The 12,078-nt window shown below is 45.6% G+C and overlaps 1 pseudogene; it reads left to right on the forward strand.

Moving 5' to 3' along the window:
• The first annotated feature begins 10,522 nt into the window (after positions 1-10,522).
• LOC141786589 (general transcription factor II-I repeat domain-containing protein 2B-like) lies at positions 10,523-11,693 on the forward strand (annotated as a pseudogene).
• The last annotated feature ends 385 nt before the right edge of the window (positions 11,694-12,078 follow it).

A 12,078-nucleotide genomic window follows, 5' to 3' on the forward strand; every position in this document is an offset into this window, starting at 1 on the left:
TTAAAGGAAGGAGATATGCCTATATAGGGTGCGCGTCATTTTAATTATATTTGCCTTACCCCACATGGAGAGATAAAGTGGGGACCACCGTGTCACATCAGCTCGCAAGCTCTCTGTTAAAGGGTCAAAATTTTTTTTAATCAAATCAGCTAGCACAGGTGGAAATGTAATACCTAGATACTTAATGCCTTTCCTACCAAATTGGAAGAGAGATTTAGGGCAGTATGGTGTAAGAGGAAGAGCCTCAGACTTTGACCAATTTACTTTAAAACCTGAAACGGGAGAAAACCTATCTATAATTTTAAACAGGGAGAGGAGAGAGGATCTGAAACAAATAAGAGAATGTATATAGCATTAATTTATGGCGATGCTCTCCAACTAAAATGCCTGGAAATGTAGGCTCACTGCGGATAGCCACTACTAATGGCTCCAGCGCAACAGCAAAGAGCAGGGGAGAAAGAGGATCTAGTGCCTCTAGTGCCTCTACCTAGTTCAAATGGAGAGGATATGACACCATTAGTGAGAACAGAAGCTGTGGGATGAGTGTAAATAAGGCTGACCCAATCTATGAACCTCTGGCCAAAACCAAAAGACTCCAGGGCAGAGAGCAGGGGTGCTTCCCAATGTGCCAAAATGCAGTCTCCTATCTCCTCTCTCCTCCGCGACACCGGAAGTACTTTGTGAGCAGCCATGTTGGAGGACATTTCAAAGCGCCAAATGTGCTCCGAGGAGAGAGGAGAGAGGAGACTGAGCTGGAGGAGGCATAATCGAGGAAACACAAGAGCAGGCTTCGCGGAAGTCTTTTCACTGACAGACACGCCCCCTTGTGACGTATCAGAGCCGACTATAAAGCGTCGGCTGTCCACATGTGTGAAACGTGAGCTCCATGGAGCAAGATAAGCTGTCTAAGTGTAAAGTCTGGCTCACACTACAGGATTCTCGCCCCGATTTAACCCAGATTCGGTCCTCCCGACAGTTGGGGAAGAAATCTGGTCGTGGACTAAAATCGGCCGACGTTCGGGCAAGATTATCTTCTAGTGTGAGCGGTTGACAGATGAATCTTTAGCCCCACGATCGTCTCACAGACTCGTCGGAGCCGCCCCGATAATTTTCATGTTTGATATTTATCTGGATGATTACAACATTCATTCTCACTGAGGATGACAACAGACAATTAGAAAGTGCCCCAGAGACCGGACAACAGACAACACACACAAGCTGAAAGTGAAACTCAAAGGCTCCGGGTCAGCTGACTGCGCACTCCACTGGCCCACTCGAGCAAGTTCAATAATAACTTTAAAAATAACACATAACCACGCCATTTTCATACAGTAGCAAACCGTTGTTTTATCAGTGATGGGTGTGAGATCATGCCATTATTGGCTGATACAGGAACAGTTTCACCTCTGTCCTTCTGTGTGCGCGTAATGGATGAAAGGCACCGCTGCAGACAGCTCCACTTCTCTCTCCTCCTGTCCCACCAGTGCGCTAAGCAGTGCTTATAGCAGAATAAACACATTATTTATGAACACAAAGTGGCCCCAATATAAGACTTAAAAACTATCAATCTGGGCCTGGGAAAACGTGACATTTTTCTTTTTCATTCATAAACATATTCATGTTAAACTGATCTAAAAGTGAATATGAATTTTCTGCGGTTGAGCGCCCTGTTGTTTACATTATTTTCCTTAGTTTAGTTTGTCTCGTGCGTTCAGACCGGTTTATCCAGCTGTGACGCCGTCATCACTAAAATACGTAGCTTCATGTGATGCTCCGGAGGAGAGGACATCTCAATGCTCATAAAATGAACCTCCTCGTCTCCTCTCTACTCTCTTCGTTTCCTCGCGTCTCTGGCATGCATCTCTGGTGGGCGGGACTAAGACGCAAGTGGAGGAGGCGAGTGGAGGAGGCGAGGATGGAACTTTGGAGCTTTGAGGAGCACCCCAGGAACTGCCACTCAACCCTTTCAAAAGCCTTCTCGGCGTCCAAGGAGATGGCTGCCACAGGGGAGGTGTATATGGAGATAATTTTGTTTATTTATTATTCAATCAAAAAGAATAGATTTGAAACCAAAAAAAGAGATTTGTAATCAAAAGACAATAAGTAGGAAATGAAAAAAAAAAGTTGAGATCAAAACAGAGCAGGTTGCAATTGAAAAAAAAAAGTTGAGATCAAAATACAACAGTTTGCATTTGAAAAAAAAAAGTTGAGATCAAAATACAACAGGTTGCATTTGAAAAAAAAAAAAAAGTTGAGATCAAAACACAACAGGTTGCGATTGAAAAATTAAACTGAGAACCTATTTCTTTCCATTTTGCTTATAAATCAGCCCTCTTTGCTTTCAAGTTGAAAACCTTCTCTTGCAAATCATTCCTTTTTGTTTGCAAACTCCAAAGTTTTGCTTGCGAATTCTACTGCACTTACTGGGCGGGGCCTACGCTGGTGGATGACAGAATAGTTTCTATTGGTTGGTTTGACCTGGCTTTACCGAGTGCGAGCGCCAGCTACCACTTCCTTACACAACGCCTGGAGGTAAGTTGATAGCCTCTCGCTAGAGTCTGCTGTACACTCACAAAAACAACAACAACACAATATAATGAATTATAATGCCCTACTGCTGCAAGCACGCTTATTAGCATGGTTGTCTCTGCTAGTCACGGCCTGAGCATAGTTACATTAGCTAAGATAGTGAGTGATTAAAACACTGTTCCACGGTACACGCGGGGGCATGGTTCCTACACCACAGCACAGGGTTTCTCCCAGTGTATTATAAGCCTGGCGGGCCCGCCAGGCTTTACCTGCCTCCCAACACCAGGCTAAGCTTTTTAATTCACTTTTGGCACTCCATTAACACATGATCAGGTGTCTTTTTCATCACCTGACAACGTTACAACTTCGTTGAGCAGAGTTGCGCCTAACCAGACATGTCACGGACGTATAACGTATAACATTTATGTATAACATTTTAACACCAGTCAAAGCAGAGTGAGACTGCTCAAGACACTCTTGAAATGTTGTTCAACCAATCACATAAATAAATAATTATAATACTGTTTGCACTAAAAACTTCAGGACAACTGTCTGGTGTAGCATTATTTCGTCTCTCTCTGTCTCTCTCTGACACACAGTGACACACGCCTTCCTCCGGTCAGTTGCCATGACAACGTGACTCTCACTGATCAATTGTTTGACCTGAGTGAAAACAAACGCGAGCCCTACGAGCTGAAAAATCAAGCGATGGATCATTTTCACATGTGGTGAAAGCATCTAAGCTCACAGAAGCTTTGAGCTCTGCGCTAACAGCTAGCAGCCATGCGACAGCGGCCAGCTGAGCCTTGCCGAGCCGCGTCTCGGTTCTCGTTAACGGCACCGCGGCCCGCTCTGTGCAGACCTCTTTGCCAGCCGGTGAAGCAGCGGTCTGCTGAGCATGACGTCCGTCAAATGCAACCTGTTGTATTTTGATCTCAACTTTTTTTTTTTCAAATGCAAACTGTTGTATTTTGATCTCAACTTTTTTTTTTCAATTGCAACCTGCTCTATTTTGATCTCAACTTTTTTTTTTCATTTCCTACTTATTGTCTTTTGATTACAAATCTCTTTTTTGGTTTCAAATCTATTCTTTTTGAATGAATAATAAATAAACAAAATTATCTGCAAAGGTGTAGTCCTGACAGACCCACTTTATATCAATAAACCTTCTGATATTGTCTGCAGAACAGGGAGGATGTATAAAGCCAACCTGGTCAGGATGGATCAGGGAAGTTATAACTTTGCATAGTCGGTTGGCTAAGATTTTGGATGATATTTTACTTATCGCAGGACGTCAGACTTATTGGTCTATAGTTTTTGAAATCCAAGGGATCTTTACCAGCTTTTGAAATAAGAGTAATAGCAGCCTCTGTCAAAGAGGGAGGAAGTCTGCCCTTGTCAAATGCTTCATTATAAGTTTCTAAAAGCAAAGGTGCTAGCTCTGCAGAATATGCTTTATAAAACTCTGCTGTAAAGCCATCTAAGCCTGGAGCTTGTGTGACCGCAACTATACCGTGCTCAAGCACAATTCCCTTCCATGCTTCGGCACGCTTCGAAGAGGTGGGCTTCGGCACGGTTTACTTCATGCACGAGCACAAGCACGCGGACAGCGCGTGCGATCCATTACGTATAATCACCGCGAGCGCATCTCTCGACGATCATTTTAAACAAAGCAGGGTGTTAGAGGGCTGTGTCGGGCAATAATGACTTAATATAAGTCCTAAAGTCTCTAAAGTTGTAGCAGTGCTCTCTGTGTCTCATTGTGCTGACTCTGATGAGATCGTGCTTCATGTAGCCTAAACAGATGCTTCACGATGACGAAGGCGGGCAGTACGCGTGTCTGATACCCGCTAAAGTCTTGATCATATTGGGGTAGTGTGACCGCCGGCCGTACTCTCCAGCTGGGGAACAGCGCTGCAGGGGGGCAATCGTGCTTAAGCACGGCACGTTTTGGATGGCCAGTGTGACCGCGTCCTAAGAAAACTATTCTCATGAACTTGCAATCAAAACAGGCAATAAATATTACATTCTGGAAAAACCTCCTTGCCGACCACATATCAATGGAAAATCTAACTGAATCAAACAGGCAAAGGACCGAAGACCAGGACTCAATCTGGCAACCTTTTCTAGCACATCTATATTCCTAACCAAAGATCCCTCTCATGTAAGCTAGTACTGCCCCCTCGTGCTCTGTTCTCTCGTTTTTTGTTTTTTTTTCTTCTGGTTGTTTTTTTTTTTCTTTTCCCTCTCCTCTACTGGTTTTATATACCATAGATTCCTGAGAACTAAAGGAGAGGAAATAGCACAGCTTCATGGGTCCCAAAGGAGGTAAATATACTCTGGTGATGGTGGTCGGGGACATCTTTCCACCTAGATACCCAGGTTAACCCACTACCTTGTGGGGCTAACTGGCCTAGCGGCCTCCTCTGGGGTGCTGCGGTGCTCGGTGCCTTCCCTCCTGTTCCCTGTGGCTGCTGGGTCCATGTTCAGTCTGCAGGGTCTGGGGATGGCGCTGGCCTCCTCTTGCGGTGGTGCCTTGGCTGGCCCTGGGGCTTGGGTGTGGTGGGCTCCTCTGCACCCGTGTCTTTCCTTCCTGCTGTCCGCCCTGCGGCCCCTCCCCTCCTCCTTCCCCCTCACCTGCTCCCCCCTCTCCCCTCGCGGGGGGTTGGGGGCCCCTGGCCGCCAGTGGGTCGGCCGCTGGGGCCTGGCATACCTCCAGGGGGGGCTGCGACATCTGGGCTGTACCACTGGGTCTGGGTGGGGCGACTCCAGATCCTGCCATGAAGCAGGAGACAATGGCGGTGGGTGTCCCCTGGTGCTGGTCCTACCTCCCCCGGTGGCTCGGGCAGGGGGTGGGCACCAGGGACTCGATGTTTGGGTGCCCTGGGGTCCTCCCCTGGGGGGCAGTGCCCTTGGGGTAGCCCGCCTGAGGTGGGTCCCTGGTGGGCGCTGGGCTGGTGGTTCTGGTGCTCTGCGGTCTACGGGCACATTCATAACACTTAGGGTTCTGGGGGTTGGGGGTAACAGGGAGAGCGACCAGCCCGACCCCTCTGTCTTTTCCGTCCTCCTGTTTTAACTGCACTACATACATTACTTGGAGTAGGGAAGGGGGTGGTTGGGGGGATTGGTGGGTGGGCGCAGTCTGTTTTAGGCTGTGGCCACTTTCTGCTCCCCTCCCGCCTGCCCCACCGATCCTTTGTTTTTAATGCAACACAACATCCACTTTTTTGGGCCAGGCAGGGAGAGGGGGGGTTGGTGGACCCCCACTCGACCTGTTCTTCCCCAGTTTTAATGCACCACATTACACCTAGCTGCACTATTCACGGTGTAGGGATAATGTAGCCTGTCTGGGACCAGGTTACAGAATAGTGAGGGGGTTGGTGGGGGTTGGTGGTATAGAGTTTGTCACTGGCATAGGCTTGGTGTGGCTGTGGGGGTTGGGCCTCGCTGGTCATGACTTTGTAGGGGGCGGGTGGCGCCGGCGGCTTCCGTGGTTCGGCTGGGCTCCAAGAGCTGCGGGTCTGGCGCAGGCCCTAGGGGGCTGGTAGGCCCGGCTGGCTCACGTACCCCTTGGTGGGCTGCAGTGCGTGATCCTTCGGTCTGTTGCTCGCTAGGGGCCTTGGCATGACGGGCTCCCTATGGGGTGCTGTCCTGTGCAGGTTGCCGGGGGGCTACCCTGTTGCTTGGGCAGTGGTCTCCAAGGCCTCCCATGGCCTCGGATTTTCTGGGGGACGGGCCGGGACCTCCATCTCACCGCTACATGCCCACATCTTGCCCCACCTGGCCTGGCTGTGGTTCGTGGCCTCCCCTCTGTGGAGGGGTCTGGTCCTGGGGGGGCTGGCTCTTGGGTAGCTTGGGGCCTCCGGCCTGCCGCGGGGGTGGCTGGGTGCTGGGGGTGGGGGTGGCTTAGGGCCAGGCAGAAGGGTGGTCGGGGAGGGCGGGTGTGATCTGCAGGGGGGGCCGCTGCTCTAGGCCCTGGGTGCTGTCTTTGGTATCGGCGGGGAGGCAGGTCTGTGCCCCCTTGAGTCCCGGGGTTGTCCCTGGGCCTGGCGGTTTGGGGACTGTGTGGGGGGGCCCGGATGCCCTGGTGGCCAGGGGGGCGCCCCTGGCTGTGTTTTACTTACTTGGATATTCGGTGACCACCTCACACGCATGCAGGTACTCAAGCTTCTGGCGAGACTAACTAAGAGTTTTGATAGATCCCGTCAGAGCATGCTGAGTCGGGTACTATTACACATCTTCTCACATCCTGTGATGCATGCCACTTCTTCTCCTATCCACGTAGGCCCACACTCCCCACACTATCAAGACCCCACATTTCTGGTGCCCCTGGTTTCGTACAACCTTTACTTCCTGTATTGCATTAGCCCAGCACTTGAATTGCTATCTTAAATCAACAATAGTAGACGTTTGTCCTCCCTTCTGTTTGTCTTGTCTCGTCCTGCCTGTCATTATTTCCCCTTCTTTTACACTGTGGTGTGGCACGGCCCTCCCCTATAGCTCACATCAGGGGTTAAATAAAGTTTAGAATGATGGAGTAGCCTACAGGGAGGGCTGGTGATGGTCACTATAGCAGTTAATCTGACTGCTAGAAAAAAAATGCATTGGTCTTTTCAACGCTGTCATATGACACAGTGCTCAGCAGAAAAGATAATGCAGACAAGGGGAAAAGAAGAAAAAAAAAAAAAAAAAGGAAAAGTTAATCTAAAAACTTCATAATTCTAACAACACATTCTTTCTGTAAGGACACCGACACAAAGGAGAAGGCATGGACTAAAGGCGCTTAAGTTTGGAGAGGGCAAGATGAGCTTAACATTAGAGGTGTCCCAGTCCGATATTAATATCGGATATCGGTCCGATATGCAGTCTATTCCAGACTCCGCTCCTGCTGTTTTTATTTGATTTACTTAGGTTATTTTCTGGGTCTTCTAATTTATTCTTTATTTTATTCAATTACTAGTATTTTTTATGTTTAATGTTAAAATTTCTGTTTCCCATTGGTTAATAATAAATGGGTCAGTTTTTCCTCATACCTACTGTTGCTGACTACTGTTCTTTGTTTGAATAATATCACTTAATCAAGCCTTTTCCAACATGTCAGACATACTACAAAATAAGTAATCAAAGTAGGCATGTTTAATGCTGATATCATATCGGATAAATATCTGTATCGTATCGGAAATGAAAATGTAATATCTGGACATCCCTACTTAACATACTAATCAATTACCATGAAGGTGTGTCGTCGTGGGTGGGATTCCTGCTGAAATGTGGTTTTCCTGTGATCTTGTAATCTCGGGTATCCAGATGCTATGGGCTCTGCGCTGCTCTGCTCTGCGCTGCTCTGCTCTACGCTGCTCTGCTCTACGCTGCTCTGCTCTACGCTGCTCTGCGCTGCTCTGCGCTGCCCTGCGCTGCCCTGCGCTGCTCTGCGCTGCTCTGCGCTGCTTTTAAGCACTAAATCCTTATGTGAGGACGATGATGCTGCAGTGCTACTTTCGCTCTCGCCATTGTTGTTTCGTACACAGCAGGAAGCGTCATATGTCATTGTGTCTCTGTACTGTAAATACCGTGAAATGACAAATTTATATTGTCAAAAAAATTATACCAGTATTGTTGTAAATGGTATGATATAGCACACCCCTGATGCTGCCACTGTTAATTTAACAACGTGCACTTTGTGAAAAGTTCTATATATTTCACAATGATCTTATGTTCTCTTCTACAGTTTTTCACACTTGTGTTTGGTGTTAGTAATATTGGTGTTTGGTCATCTACTTCATGCAAAACAAATCTGTTGTACAAACACACTGGAAACAAATCTTTTATTTATGTATTTGTGTATTTTTTTAATTTAAATTTCAGAACATTGTCACATTCAAACGCTTATATATCCACAGGTATCATGCTGGTGTTGGTCATGAAAGATGTTTGACAATAGTAAGGAGAATATGGCCTAAAAGGGAGTGAGTGACCCAAATAAATCGTAAACATAATTATATATTTATAAGTGCTGTCAGGCAATTAAAAAATTAATCTAATTAATTACAGGATTTGTAATTAATTAATGTAATTAATCACATTTTAATCTCACATCTGCTTAAGGTCCCAAAATAAAGAATCTGAATTCCAGGACATTAGAATTACATTAAAAGACATTTATAAAAAAGGTGGGAATACATACAACACATTTTGAGGTACCCTGAGGCATAAGGAACAAATGAAAAAAGTGTTATGGTTCTATCTTTACAAAATCTACACAGTCCTGCACCTAAGGTAAGCTGATTTGATTTTTAGGACGTTTTTTGCTTCTGTTCACATTTTTAATCGTTGCAGTATGAACTTCTATACTTCTATGAGGTCAGGAGAACCAGGGCTAAAGGCTAAAAACTGTGAGGAACTATGTACAAAACACTTTTTTCAAGTCTTGGATCAAAGAAAAGTGAAGTATTCTCAGTTTAACATGCTCTGAACACACAAACTGTTGTCATTGGTGCAGAGCAGCCCCAAGCTGAAACATGACACCAGGAAGATGGAAGGAAATTTTCAAAGAATTCTTTAGATTTAAATACAAGACCTTTTTCAATCATTCAGGGCTTGTTTGATGCAGTAGAGAGTGTAAAATGACCTGTTTTTTACAGAGTTGAGCTAGAGCAAACGGTTGATTTTCTGTAGATTTTCAAAAAAGGACGTGTGAATAAACGAGATGTTGATGGCCGTCCCCTTAACAGCACTCTCTCTCCCCCCCCGGTTCAAAGCATGTTGCTAGGTGTGATACATTCAGGGACCGTTGGAAATTTGAAAATCTGACGAGAACACCACTTTTTTCATGTAGGACAAACGGTTTGTAAATGCTAGACATTTGAAAATAAGTGCGTCTTTGAACGCCTCCCGGGTTTGGGATCCAGATCAATCTGCGTTAATTTTTATGATGCGTTAATTTGCGGTGTAATCAATTAATCTAATTAACGCGTTAAAATGAAAGCCCTAATATTTATATATAAATAGAAAATAGAATAGAATAGAAAATACTTTATTTATCCCCTAGGACAGACCTGGGCATTGCACGGCCCGCGGGCCACATCCGGCCCTCCGGGTGGCACTGACTGGCCCGTATGACAGACCTGGGCATTGTATGGCCCGGGCCACATACCTTTGGTTGACTCTGACCGCGAGTGTAAGGTTAATTGGAAATTTCAAAATAAACATACTTTTTATTTCACCTCATTCATGGGCTAAAGCTGCACTGCTTTTATTCTGAAATTGTTTTTTTTTAATTCACGCACATAATGACGTAATGCGTATATCAAGACATGCGCGCGATTGAATCACAAGAAGACGACTTTCGCCCTCAAAAATGTCCGCTCAGGCTAAAAAAAGAAAGGTAGATGCCGAATGTAGAATTTTCAACAAAAATTGGACAGCGAAGTATTTATTTACTGAAGTTAGAGGTAACGCTGTGTGTTTAGTTTGCGGGGAGCAGATCGCCGTGTTGAAGGACTACAATTTGAGTCGGCATTACCAGACGAAACATGCAGAGAAATATAAAAACCTAACTGATGCTGAAAGAGCGCAGACATCGGAAGCTTTGCTAGCTAAGCTGCAAACGCAGCAAGGCTTTTTAACCAGGCTTCATGCATCCAGGGATGCAGCAACCAAGACCAGCTGTGTGATATCCCACAAAATAGCCAAAAACAGCAAGCCATTCTCAGAGGGGGAGTTCGTGAAAGAGTGCTTGGTAGACTCGGCAGCACTAATATGCCCTGAAAAAAAAGCTGCATTTGAGCAAGTCCCGCTGTCCAGGCGAACCGTGACGAGAAGGGTCGAGGACATTGCGGGGAATCTGGAGCTACAGCTGCAACGTGAAGTGCCAAGTTTTGACTTTTTCTCCTTGGCTCTGGACGAGAGTTGTGATGTCCGCGACACAGCCCAGCTACTCGTATTTGTCCGCGGGATAACGCCGGACTTCAGGATTACGGAGGAGCTGGCAGCAATGCGGTCGTTAAAAGGGACGACGACAGGGAGCGATCTCTTCACTGAGGTAAATGCTTGTATGGACACGTTGGGACTGAAATGGGACAGACTGGCAGGTGTCACCACGGACGGTTGTCCAAATCTTACCGGGAAAAATGTCGGACTTTTAAAACGCATGCAGGATAAAGTGACTGAAATGGACCCTGATCAGAAATTAGTATTTTTACATTGTATTTTACACCAACATGTGTTGTGCAAATCAGTGCTAAAAATTAACCATGTTATCGATGTTGTTACTAAAATAGTTAACTTCATCAGGGCGCGGGCACTGAATCACAGACAGTTTGTCACACTTCTGGAGGAGCATGAGAGTGAGCACAGTGACATTGGCTACCACACTTCTGTGAGATGGCTCAGCCTGGGCAAAGTGTTAAAAAAGAGTCTGGGATCTGAAAGCAGAAATCCAAGAGTTTTGTGAGACAAAAGGCAAGGCCATCCCAGAGTTTGCAGATGAGGTCTGGATGGCAGATTTCGCATTTGCTGTTGATGTGACTGCACTGATGAATGAACTGAACACCAAGCTGCAAGGCAAGGGCCTTTTTGTACATGAAATGCACAGCTTGGTGAAGGCTTTCATGAGAAAGATACAGTTTCTTTCAAGACAACTGGAGAGCAACACTCTCACTCACATGCAAACCCTGAAAGAAGTCACACCATCAGCTGATAACCTCTGCAGGTACTCATCCATGTTAGGAGCATTGCATGGTGAGTTTGCAAGGCGATTTGAGGATCTAAGAACAATGGAGGATGAAATGCACATGATTTCCTCTCCCTTTACCTTCAGTGTGGATGATGCACCCAGTGATGTTCAGCTGGAACTCATTGACCTGCAGTCTGATGGAGTACTGGCAGAGCACTTTAAGTCAGGATCTCTGCTGGATTTCTACTCATCTCTCAAGGAGGAGAACTTTTCAAACATTAGGAGACATGCTCAGAAGATGTTTGTTCTCTTTGGCTCTACCTACATTTGTGAACAAACATTTTCAATTATGAAGTTTACAAAATCCAGGTACAGATCCTCTCTCACTGATGATCATCTGTCAGCTGTGCTTCGCATCTCCACTTCAGACATTCAGCCTGACTTTGATGCACTTGTTAAAGCCCAGCAGAGATTAGATTTCTCTCACTGAACAAGAAAAATGAACATTGAAACACCAAATGAGGCAGTTAGACCACAAATGTAGGCATGTGACTGTAAGGCACCAGATAACAATGAACTGGGACACTTTTTCTCAAAATCACAGTTCAGTGACAGTCAATATGTTGTATCTTGCTTAATGTTTGGTGCAAAAAGACAATATTGTGATGTCTTTAAAATGCTCAGAACCTTTACACAACTATCCAACAGTATATGGAACTCTAAATGTGTTTTAAAGTGAATGTGACAGAATATGTTTACTAATATGAGTCACAAATAGTAAAAAATGTTAATATTTTGTCTACCATTGTGTTGAGAAATTTGAATGAATAAATTTTTGTAAGGCAACCTCATTTTTTCAGTTTATTTGGTATTTA

The sequence above is a fragment of the Halichoeres trimaculatus genome, unplaced genomic scaffold (genome assembly GCF_033239565.1).
Source record: "Halichoeres trimaculatus isolate MK-OKI-2021-1 unplaced genomic scaffold, fHalTri1.1 fHalTri1_scaffold_51, whole genome shotgun sequence".
Taxonomy (NCBI): Eukaryota; Metazoa; Chordata; class Actinopteri; order Labriformes; family Labridae; genus Halichoeres; species Halichoeres trimaculatus.